Genomic DNA, 12,467 nt, shown 5'->3' with positions numbered 1-12,467 from the left:
ACAATAAGTCTTGTAACTACACTTGTGTGCTAGCAGTATGCTGATGACACTAGCCTCATGTGTTAGGTCAACTAGAAAAATGACAAAACCAGAATTCTTAGACCTTTAGGAAACCAGCCTCTAAAAGTATTCCCAGTGAAGGGCAGAAATGAGATTCTGATGCCCACTGAGTTAATTCAAAGGCAGCTTCTCAACCCATTTGTCCCTCATCAGGCAGTTAAACATTCTTGGAAAAAATAGGTTGAACTGTTAGTGGTTCTATGAATTACAGACTAGTCAGTGATGGCGAACCTTTTGAGCTCAGCGTTGTCAGCATTTTGAAAAACCCTAACTTAACTCTGGTGCCATGTCACATATAGAAATTTTTTGATATTTGCAACCATAGTAAAACAAAGACTTATATTTTTGATATTTATTTTATATATTTAAATGCCATTTAACAAAGAAAAATCAACCAAAAAAATGAGTTTGAGTGTCACCTCTGACACACATGTCATAGGTTCGCCATCACTGGACTAGGTACATATAACATGACCCAGAGTGTACATCAACTAATACAGTACCATAAATCTGACCAGTATCTTTTCTTTATAACAATTAACAACAGGTAGCATTTGAGATCTCGCTCCCAGCATATAAGTTTGGCTCAAATAAACTCTTATAGTAATTAAAAAATAATAACAACTAATACCATTCTTTACATAATACCTATTTCATCTTGAAGCATTAAAAATATATAATACCTGTGAACAATCCTGTCTAGGAATGTGTGTGTGTGTGCGTGTGCGTGTATGGGGAGGAGGAATCCCAAATAATCAGGTTGGAAAAGGTAAATTACAGTATATTAAACCATACTGCAAGCTTTTCAATGCAGTATGAAACTTACAAAACCTGAAATATTTTATTTTTTTTATTTTTTCAGAGTCTACAAAGAAATTTGTTTATGACAGCCATGATTTAGAACATTTAAAAGTTCTTCTGGGAATACGATTTGGGGAAAATGTGGTGAAAGGGTGAGACTCAGCAATCCATGGGCATGTTAAAAGATGTGCACAAACTCTCTTGGGTGAACTCTGCTCTGACACTAGGCCAAGATGTTTGCCTGACATCTGAGTGGTTGGAAGGCCCTGGCTCAAGATAATTTATTTGGAGCCTTTCTTTTCACTGGTGCTTCATCTTGTGTGGCACCCACTGCTGCCTCAACTTGCTTTTGTCATTTTTCTTCTCTTTTTTGGGCTTTGGTGGTAAGACCTGGTCATTAATTAGGACACACAACCCTCTCCATCCTCAGTAGAAGTGCCATAATTCTCATCCCAATAAGGGTCTCTAACCCGCTGCTCAACTTGGTCTTTTTCTTAGTTCTGAGTTGGGTGTAATTTTCCATTTATTTTTTGCCTTTCTTTCCTTTCCCCTTTTGTCTCTGAAACATAAGGCCCTGCAGCCATGACCTGTGGCTTGTTCTTTAGCTGTGCCAGCTGCTTGGCAAAGTACTCCTGGATGGTTAAGGCACTTGTCATAGTGGAGGTTTCATTCCCATCTGGAGTAGCAGGACTGGAATCATCCTTAGGAATCTTCTTACTCTGTCTTTTCCCAAAAATGCAGTCAAGATCTGTTTTGCTCCGAGATGACAGATCCTTCCCTTTTGTCAATTTCTTATAATGAACATGGGTTTTTGGAGATTCGGGACTTTTCTTCAAGGCTGGAAGATTTCTTTTCCTTGTTGTCTGAGGAGTCAGCATGCTGTTTCCAGTACATGGCAAGTGTTCAGTTCAGCCAGAAGCTGGTTAAAATCATCCTGATGAGCAATCCACGTGGTTATTTTTAACGTGAACTTTAATATGACCTGTGGCTCCTTGCTCTTAAGACCCTAAACTCTTTCCTTTAGACCACATCATCTTTTCCAGCATGCTCTGGTCAAACATGGAATCATTACTCCCCATGGTGTTTCTCGGATCCATAGCTTATTTCTGCTTCGTCTGACACTCAGCCATCACTGACATGTCACAGAGCCTGTGACGAGTGGTCCTCTGGACCTAATCAACAGGAGCTATGGAGCAGACAGCTAACAGAGAAGTTAGGGAAATTATTGATTTTTTAAAGGTTTCTTTCAATAATAGGCTTCTCATCTTTATCCCAAAGGGTCAACCCAAAGTTCAAAAGCACAGCAGGAGTTGAGGTTCAAGGGGGATAGTTATATATGAGAATTGCTGTACATAAATAAGTCAGCAGTGAAAAGGGTACAGATCCTACTAAAGAAATCTTCAGTCAGCTATTATATTTCATGCTGTCCTTATTTCTGAATTCATTAAATATTTTTTAAAGCTGATTTGTAAGTAATACCTACTGCAGAAGATGGAAAAATAGAAATGTTTTAAAAAAGCTCAAATCATCTATAAACTTACCAAAACCAGAGTTCACTGTCTTTGGTGTGTGGGTGTGAGAGACAAGGCTACAGTGGATAAGCAATTTTATATCCTGCTATTTGGAGTTCATTCATATTGAAAAGTGTGAAGGAAACCATGGTTAAGATTTAACTGAAGTTTCCTGTATCATTTAAAACTTTCACTGTATAAAAAAATATATTATTTAACAATTACCCTATCACATTTATGTTGTTCCCAATTTTTCATTTCCTTAAAACATACTGAAACATTTATTACATACTCTATTTCCTTAAATAGTAATTAGTGAAAATTAATTTTAAAAAAAGAAAATAAATGAACACCTAAATCACATTACAATCTATTTTCCAGAAAGGTTGCACAAATTTATATCCCAATCATTGAGATATAAACTCTGTTTCTGGTAACCTTGACAGTATTTTTATTTAAAAAGGAACTACAAAGCAAAAAGAGCACAGCTGCTCATTTGATAGGTACAAAATGGTTACTGGTTGAGCATTTAATGAAAGTCATCTTGGGACCCAAGTTAATCTAAAGCTTTAGGGAAAAAAACCCCACAAAGGTAGATTAGAGAAGACTTGGTGAGAAAGTAATACAAGGAAAAAGGAGTATGAAATAGCTAGATGAAAGAAGGCACTGTTATACCTGCTATTGGAAAGTAGAAGGTTCCCATGAAATCTTCAGTAAGGTGAAATGGTTAAAGCAAAGCAATTACCTACCATTAATTTACAGGAAAAAATTTTTGCGCTTTTCCAGATCCCAAAAATAATCTACCAAATAAATCATATCAAATACAGGCATACCTTGTTTTATTGTGCACCGCAGACATTTTTTAAAAAAACAATTGAAGGTTTGTAGCAACTATGTTGAGCAATTTGATTGGTGCATACTTTTGAAGTCAAGTATAAACATAACCTTTATATACACTGGGAAAATAAAATGTGTGCCTTGCTGTGCCGCAGTGGTCTGAAACGAATCTGCAATACCTCCGGTGTATGCTTGTACACTTAAGAATGTCCAGTGTTACACTAAGTGTCAACAACCTAACCAGCTCTTGGGCTTTTAAGGACACATCTTGCTAATGGATCCACAAAATAGAGATAATGCACAGATGCTCACACTGTTTTAAGCTATGGCGGCTTGATGCTGAGATGCTACATTACTTGAAGAGACATCACTTGCAAACATGTGACTATAAGCCAACCAACTGATTAATAGCAAAGTTCTTAAGGTGGGACTTGATTTGAAAGGAGGCTGGATAGAAGATATAATTTGGAGGCAGTGTTGATAGAATTTGCTGAATGAAGATAAAAAGAATGGGAGCTATTTCAAAGATGATTCTTAGGGGGGAGTGGGGGGGGGGAGGTCAATGGGGGGAAAGGAGACATGTAAAACTTTCAAAAAAGGATTAAAAAAAAAAGATTCTTAGGCTTTTGGCTTAAACAGCTCAGTGAGTTTGGAGACTCTAAGAATATATTTCATTAAATATTTTTATTACTGTTAGTATTAAAGATATGAGGCATCCAAATGAAGATGTCAAGTTGATAGTTGGAAGCTGGAATTCAACAGGTGTGAATTAGACCTATAAATGTGAGTTAGAGGGATCCAAATTGTTTTAAAGATCACCTAGAGAGGTTAGAGAAGACAGTCTAGCTTCCAATTCTGGAACACTCTAACAGTTGGAAGTCAAGTGATACATAAACAAAGGAGTCTGAAAAGGACCAACCAGTAGTATAGGATGAAAACTAATAGGTGTGATGCCCTGGCCAATGTGTCTCAGTTGGCTGGGTGATGTCCAATGCATCAAAAGTTTGCTGGTTTGATTCCCAGTTGAGGGCACATGTCCGGGTATTAAGATTGGGGGCATAAGAGGCAGCTACTCTCACACATCCATGTTTTCCCCTATCCCTTCCCTCTCTAAAAATGAACAAAATTCTTAAAACGAAAACTAACAGGTGCTAACTAAGAGGCACATGAGTGCTTTTCAAGGAGCATCAAGTAGTCAACTGTGTTAAATAGGACTGCTTGAGGATGACTATCTGATCTGGCAATATGAAGGACATTGGTGACCTTAAGGTAAGCAGTTTCAGGTAGTGGAGACAGAAGCCATATTGGAATACACAGAGAATTGGAAGTAGGGAAGACAATACAAACAGGTCTTTTACGGGGTTTAGCTTTCAAGGTAAGTAGGGAGAGAGAATACTAGCTTCCATAATGTCAAGACAGATGTTATTTAGAAGAGCATATCTGTTATTCTGATTCGACCAGAGTGACTGAGAAATGTTGGGTGAATAAACTGATTTAAGATAGTAAGGTACAAAGTTGAATATTTTAATGCCTTGTATTCTAATTCATTATACACAAAACTGGACTGTTCCCCATTTGATTTATCAGGGAAGTATGTCAGGAAGATCTCCAAATCTGTAATAAAATTTTTGGTCCTCTTTGGGGCAAATAAGTACACACCACCAGTCCATTTAGATATTCCTTTCTCTGTCACTGAGTTATAGTTATACCACATGTACTATTTTTACACTAACTAGAAATAAAAGAGAAAAAAGATAATAGCCATTTTAACTGGTGAAATGGTACTCTCGTCATGTTTCTATCATTCAGTGGCCATATTAAACAGAAAAAAAATACCCTAATAAAATCAAGGAAATACCTGAAATATGGTACAAAACATTTACAATGGAGTATTTACATATATTTGCATTTAAATGAGAAATGTAAATTTTTATAACATCCAATGAACAAGATGACACTACTTAATGTAGAACAAAAAGAACTTTTGGATATGTTATTTAACACAGAACTAAAGAAATGAATCCTTCATCCTACTCTATTACAGTATTGATGTAAAGCTTTTAGTCAATGGATTATTTTATGTATCTCCACCTATATTAATTATTCTGATTTTCTAGGCAATTAAGTGACATATATCTTCTAAAAACTAGAACCAAAAAAGGTGACATTTCTTCCTAGCTTTGGGATTAGTTCTGTAGATAAATTTGTATCAATCAGTTCCCAAGCACAGTACAAGTACAAGGGTAGATTCTATTAGTGAAGATCATGAGAAGCACAGAAACTTTACTAACCCTAGGTGCTTGGAATTTATTCTACACTAGAGGCCCGATGCATGAAAATTCATGCACTGAAGGAGGGGGGGGGTCCCTCAGCCCACCTGCCCCCTCTCAGAGTTGGGGAGCCATTAGGGGCAGGAGGCGACCTGGCGATCAGAGGAAGGCAACGCCCCCATCACACCTCTGCGGCTGCCACTGCCAGCAGTGCAAGCCTCAGGTGGCCCTGGGCGGCTGGGCAGCTGACATCTGAGGTTTGCCTGCACCTCAGGCCGGCCCTGGGCGGCTGCGGGGCTGAGGGGCTGAGGGCAGGTCTGGCCGCACTGTGCGCTTGCCACCCCCCAGGTGGGCAGAAAGGACTGTGGGACTCCAACGGCAGGTGCAAGGAGGGGCCGGACCATCCCTCGGGGCTGAGGGGACTGGGCACCGCCATCTTTGTGACAATTTGCATATTTCCTCTTTATTAGATAGGATTGAAAACAGGGTAAGGCTACATGGTGTGAAAAAAATTCACTATAAGATACTTTCATAAGGGGAAATCAAGCAAGCTACAGAATATATAGGACTAGCATTTCACTGATGAGGTAAGAATTAAAAACCACTAGCTAAAACACAGTTTTGGGCATATTTCAACTAATAAGACGGTAAGGACCCATTTAATTTTCAGATGTCTTTTTTTTGACCCAATATATTAGCAGAAATTACTCCTGTAACTTTTTTGTGATGATAACCCAAGTCTTTTATTCATGTATTAACATGCCTATTAAAAAGATTTTTTTTACAATGAGATACTATTGTCACATCTTTTATAACTTTTTTTTGCATTAGGGACATTTTCCAATATTACTACTTACTCTGCCACAGCATTTTTAATGAATACAAAGCATCTCAATTTACCTAGCCATTAACCTATTAATGAACATTTTTGTTTGATGTCTTGCTATTATAAAGACTCCATATTGACCATCATCATACCTATCATTGCATATAATGAACTAGAGGCCCAATGCACAAAATTCGTGCAAGGGGCTCGGCCCATGCAGCCCCAGCTTTGTCCGGAAGGTAGGTCTGGAAGGTCGTTCAGCTGTCTGGTCTAATTAGCATATTACGCTTTTATTATTATAGATTCCTTAGGAAATGTTTGTAAGGTGATTTCCTTAGTAATGTATAATAATCTAAAAGATGTGTTTTAAGAAATTTTTATTTTGAAAGAGAACAGATAAATTCCTATATCCTGAACATATTTACATAGAGGGGTGTAAAAAAAAAAAAGACAATGCCACAAAATAAATCTTGAATATTGATTTTATTCAAGATAGGAATAGGGGACATGTCATACTTGAAGTTGAATGCTTTGGGCTAGGGTCCTGGGCCCCAAGGGATTTGCTCTTCTGTGTACTCTGTGGAAGTTTGAGAAGCTGAGCTATAAATAAACATAAAACATACTGAATTAAGGTACCTAATTAATGCTCATTATAGCTTGGTTTTAAGATGGCAAAATATGACTGTACGCCATATAATCAATAAAGATGTTAATGGGGTTTATTATAATACTAGAGGCCTGGTGCACAAAAATTTGTGCACTCGGGGGGGGGGGTCCCCCAGCCTGGCCTGTGCCCTCTCGCAGTCTGGGACCCCTCGGGAGATAACGACCTGCTGGCTTAGGCCTGCTCCTGGGTGGCAGAGGGCACGCCCAATCCCTAGGTGCAGCCCCTGGTCAGGCTCAGAGCAGGGCTGATTGGGGAGTTGGGGCACCGCCCCCTGTCATGCACAGAGCAGGGCGGATTGGGAGGTTGTGATGCCACCCTCAGTCACGCTCAGGGTAGGGTCGATTGGGGGGTTGGGGACCGCCCCCTGTCACACTCAAGGCAGGGTCGATGGGGAGGTTGTGGCGCCACCCCCTGTCACCCACAGAGCAGGGCCGATCAGGGGGTTGGGGCGCTGCCCCCTGTCACTCACAGAGCAGGACCAATCAGGGGGTTGGGGCGCCACTCTCTATCACCCACAGAGCAGGGCCGATCAGGGGGTTGGGGCGCCGCCACTGTCACACTCAGGGCAGGGCTGATGGAGAGGTTATGGTTCTACCCTGTCACTCACAGAGCAGGGCCCGTGGGGGCGGGGGGTTGGGGCGCCGCACCCTGTCACACACAGAGCAGGGCCGATCAGGGGGTTGGTGCACCGCACCCTGTCACACACAGAGCCGCAGGGCAATTGGGGGATTGGGGAGCTCCCCCCCATCAGGCACAGAACAGGGCTGATCAGGGGGTTTGGGCGCTGCCCCCTGTCACGCTGATCCCGGTGCCGGGAGGCATATTACCCTTTTACTTTATAGAATAGAGGCCTGGTGCACGGGTGGGGGCTGGCTGGTTTGCCCTGAAGGGTGTCCTGGATCAGGGTGGGGGTCCCCACTGGGGTGCCTGGCCAGGCTGGCTGAGGGGCTGAGGGCTGTTTTCCTGCTGGCAGTTGACTAAAAGCTCCCAACCGCTCCTTGTTTTCTTTTTTTATTCTGGGCCAGCTTTAGCTCTGAGGCCTTGCTGCTGAAAACATGGATACAATGTTGCGGTCCGGGGCTGACTGAAAGCCAGTTTTGTTTAGCTTCTTATTTGCAACATAGTAATAGTTGCCTAGAATTGCAGTTGAGAGGCCGGCAAGTTAGGCGGGGAACGTTGGAGTCTGCAGCCCCTGGAGGAAGCAAGCCTCCCTGTTTGCTTCAGTGCATGGCTGCCGGCCGCCATCTTGGCTGACAGTTAATTTGCATAAGGATACGCTGATTAACCAATGGGAAGGGTAGCGGTCGTACGCCAATTACCATGTTTCTCTTTTATTAGTGTAGATACTTTAATTGCTTAAGATGTTGATTTCAATTATCAACGATTGAAAACAGTATCATTATTTAAGAGAATTACTTGATAGTATTACAAGTAATGTAATTTTATAGCATTTTATATCTGGTTTGGCAATAAAATCTTATTGCTCATTAAAAACCAAAATGTTATTTTTCACCCAGTGCATGACTTAAGAGTTTATAACATGTACTTAACTGCATTTTAAGATTTCATCCATTTAAACTGAGCACTTGATGCAAAGCAGCATCAAAAGATCTTTAAAATTAATACATCAAATTATCACTATAGTCTTGATTTACACAGAAGTTAATTTTTAAAATGCATTTCCTCCAGATACTAAAATACTCATAGGCAATACATAAACTTAATGAGCATTTTCCTGTTGTTACATAACACCTGATAGTAAATAAAGATTAGCTTTGACAACCTGGTGCTTGAAAAAATGCCAGGCAACACAACAATGTACATAACCAAAAAAAAAGGGGGGGGGGGTAACATTTCAAACAAACAAACAAAATTATTCACAAAGGGCTCTTCAGTGTACTTTTTCCTGACAACTTCTTTCTGGTATCCAGTCACAGAATGAGCTATCAACAAATGTAAAAAAAAGCAAACTTCATAAACAGGTTCTTTCATTTAAATTTATTGTTTACCTTTATAGAATCAAAGCATAAACAAAACCTATTTGTGATTTCCATTACAAAAATTCTCTTCATAAAAGGGAAAAAAACATGAAGAGGGAGAAATAATATGAATGCAAACAAACACTACATACATTTCATAACTATCTATTTTATATTTAACACAGCAACAGACTGATCACTTTCTCAGGTCATTTCATATCATTTAGGGATAGAGAAAGATGTGGAGCTGAAATTACAAAGCATTTAGAATAATTAGGAAATTCCTTTTTTTTTTAGATGGGAAAATAAAGTGCTAAAGTGATAAGAGGAAACTGAATATTAAAAGAAAACTCCATTTTGAGAAGGCAGCCTCTCTATATAATATTTAAAAAAGTGGAACTCTTCCTAAACTTTATTGCTGTCCTAAAGGTTTGATGTCTCTGCAACACATACTTTCAAAACACTTCCCAACCCCCTCAATATTTTAACATTTATGTGCCAGGTTGTGAATCTCTAAGGACACTTGTTTCACATTGTCTTATTCATCTTCACAAGTGTTAACTTAAGCCAATGTACTTCAAGGTGCAGGACAAAAGCAACTGTTCAGAATAACAAGATGTTATTTTAAGAAAAAATTTATTACATCATTAGTAAAAATTAAGGTCTATAGACTTTGGAGAGAGAAAGTGAGCAGAAAGATAAGCATTACTCCTGGCTGGTTTGGCTCAGTGGGTAGAGCATCGGCCTGTAGACTGAAGGGTCCCAGGTTTGATTTCGGTCAAGGGCACATGCCCGGGTTGCAGGCTCGATCCCCAGTGGGGGGGCATGCAGGAGGCAGCCGATCGATCAATGATTCTCTCTCATCATTGATGGTTCTATTTCTCTCTCTCTCCCTTCCTCTCTGAAATCAATAAAAATATATTTCTTAAAAAAAGAAAGATAAGCATTATAGGGGAAGGACTAGTTTTGCTGTTCTTATTTCAATACTAACAAGTAACACTTAACCTTAAAAATACAGTTATCCCTCCTGCTGCCTTGAAGTGAAATGAGGTAACCTTTCTCCATCTTAAAACAAAACAAAACTAAGTATGCATGCAATGCCCAGTACTTGCTGATTTAACTGTTGATGAAGGCAGGACAATAGCATTTTGGCTCCACCATCTAGCTCAACTGCAATCAATTAAAGAGATTCATGCTGAATATGCAGGTCTAGATCAGCCCCAAAAATCACATTTTGGGTGAGCCTATCAACTAAAATAGCAAAAAAAAAAAAAGAAAAGGAAAAAAAAAGAGTTTGGTGGCAAATAAAAGCACCTAGTATATATGGGAGTTAAAATAATCAGATAAAATCACCACAAAACATGAAATGTACTTTCCCCAAAACTGTAACAAGGAATGTCTTTTTCAGAAAAAAGGAAAAAGTTTGTTCTCACACCAGCCTGTTTTTATTCTTAAAAACATTCAGTCTGACCATTTTCGTAATATTAAGAAACACAACTCTCATGTTTTCCTAAACCTTAACCTAATGTAATAAAAGCTTATCCTTACTACACGTCATAGTAAAAAGCTACTTTTAGGTGTATTATCGCCACAGAGTCTTCAAACATGGACGTGCTGGTAAATTACTCAAATGACTAAAAAATAACAGTAACAACACACGGTTATTTGAAACACAGATTTAAAAACCAGCTCATTCAGAAAGCATCTCAAGTAATGAGAAAAATACGAAAATCCTTAACTGAAAAAAAAAATTCTGTTTGTAAAAATTTGCAACACAATGGAAGAATATTTTCTCACTTGGACCGCAACTTAAAAACAGTTGAGTGGTTAACTGTCTCTCAATAATGAAAGGCATCATTATGAGTAAAAGACAAAAATTCCAAACGGAGGAGAAAAAAACAACACCCAAATGTTGTTATTCTGCGCGTACAACGCTGTGCAGCACGCACTTCGTGGGCTGTTCCGACCCGAAGCCTCGCCCGCTGTCGGGGGCGGGGGTGGGGGGGGGGGGGGAAGGTACCTGACCACGAATCGAGTCAGGAAAACCGCCCCACACCGATCCCCAAATTCAATCGGGGAAAGGCCGGGGGTCCTGGGCCCGCTTCGTAGCATCATCGTCCTCTCGCTGTCGACACCGAATGCTTTTGCTCTAAAAACACCTGCTCCATCACCATTCATCCCACCGCACAGACAGGCACCCGGACCCCTCTCGGACCTACGCCGGAGACCGGGCTAAAAACACCCCATGTCCCTCAAGAGACACCCCACGTCTATTTCAAAGGACACATGGCATTAAAAAAAAAATTCAAACCCTCCCTCGGACCTTGGCAGGTGCTGACAATTGCTACTTGCCGAGGCATCTCACGGTTCTCGGGTCGGTTCGGACCGTCTGCCCGTCACCCGGCTCACGCCTCCCCTTTTTTTTAAAAAAAAGGGGACTCCGGCCGACAGAGATAGTCGGGCCGGCAACCCCGATACCCTCGGACCGGGCCACGGAGAGGCGAGCGAGAGTGAGTCCAAAAAGACGGGAAGAGACATCTAAGATGCAAACGGGGTGAAAAAGGAAAAACCAGGGGGGTGGGGCGAGACCCACCTCTTCATTGAGCCTCCTAATCCTACAAACGAAAAGGTACCAACCACAACAAAAAGACAGGAAGGCGAGCACCACAGATACGAGGAAGGCTTCCCGACTCTCCGCATTCCCCGGGCCCAATTCCCTCCGCAGATCCCGGCCCACCCCACCCCCAGGGGTCCCGGCGCCATTTAGCTCCTCCGAAGCCGCCGCCATTTTCCGCCCCTGCCGGGTCGCCGCGGTGCCTCGGCGGCTGCTGGTGACTCTCCTCTGCAGCCGGAGTCGCCGCCACAGGCCCGGCCCCGAGAGGGAGGCCCCGGCCTGAGCGTGCGGGGACGGCAGCTTCAGCGTCACCAAGGCCGGGCTCCCACCCCGCCCGCGGTGCCCGGGGGCCGGCAGCTGGCGCCGGCCGGCGGGAGCAGGCGGGCAGCAAGGGGGCCGGACAGGCTCCACTGGGCGGAGCGGCCCTGGCGGCGGTTGGGACCTGAAGGTTCCATCGCACTTACTTCCTGTTTTGGGTCCGGGCACTTTGGAAGAACCAGGATGAAGGCTCCAAAAAATACCAGGATGGAGGAAGCAGCCACGGGCAAGAGTGGCTACAGCTGGAGTAAGCGAGCGCGACGAGCCACCGGAAACGGAGCTACGGCCGCACCCCGCCCCCAAGCCCCCGCCCGCTCCCCCCGCCCGCTCTCCCTTTCCTCGGGCGGGCCCTGCGAGCCAGGTGCTACGTCACTTCCGGCCAAGTGGAAGCGCGAAAAAAGGATCACGCCTTATTGCGCGAAAAAAGGTCCCGGGTTTGTTGGAGTTGCAGACCATGTCCATGGTCGGCTGTTCCCTTCCTTTCGTCATACTGGGAAAAACTCCTTACGGATTACCTCGCTGCTGATGATATAATGGAGGCAATGGAGCTTCCCCCCCCTTTTTCTGTGCAACTGTGGCCCTTC

At 42.2% G+C, this 12,467-nt stretch overlaps 1 protein-coding gene and 1 pseudogene across 3 annotated transcripts in view; both read right to left on the bottom strand.

Moving 5' to 3' along the window:
• The window catches only part of DMTF1 (cyclin D binding myb like transcription factor 1), a 47,222-nt gene extending 35,093 nt beyond the window's left edge, over window positions 1–12,129 (bottom strand). For all 3 annotated transcript variants that reach the window (XM_070424163.1, XM_070424164.1, XM_070424165.1), the window contains exon 1: window positions 12,030–12,129. The gene's annotated coding sequence lies outside the window, so the exon portion shown is untranslated. The remainder of the gene's footprint in view (window positions 1–12,029) is intronic.
• Window positions 145–2,000, bottom strand: LOC139016317 (PIN2/TERF1-interacting telomerase inhibitor 1 pseudogene; annotated as a pseudogene).
• Window positions 12,130–12,467: the final 338 nt, after the last annotated feature.

The sequence above is a fragment of the Myotis yumanensis genome, unplaced genomic scaffold, assembly GCF_028538775.1.
Source record: "Myotis yumanensis isolate MYYU_CA2020_CCGP unplaced genomic scaffold, mMyoYum1.0.hap1 SCAF_9, whole genome shotgun sequence".
In the NCBI taxonomy this organism is placed as follows: domain Eukaryota; kingdom Metazoa; phylum Chordata; class Mammalia; order Chiroptera; family Vespertilionidae; genus Myotis; species Myotis yumanensis.
Note: the sequence above shows the minus strand (reverse complement) of the source record. Positions and strands in the feature narration are given on the sequence as shown.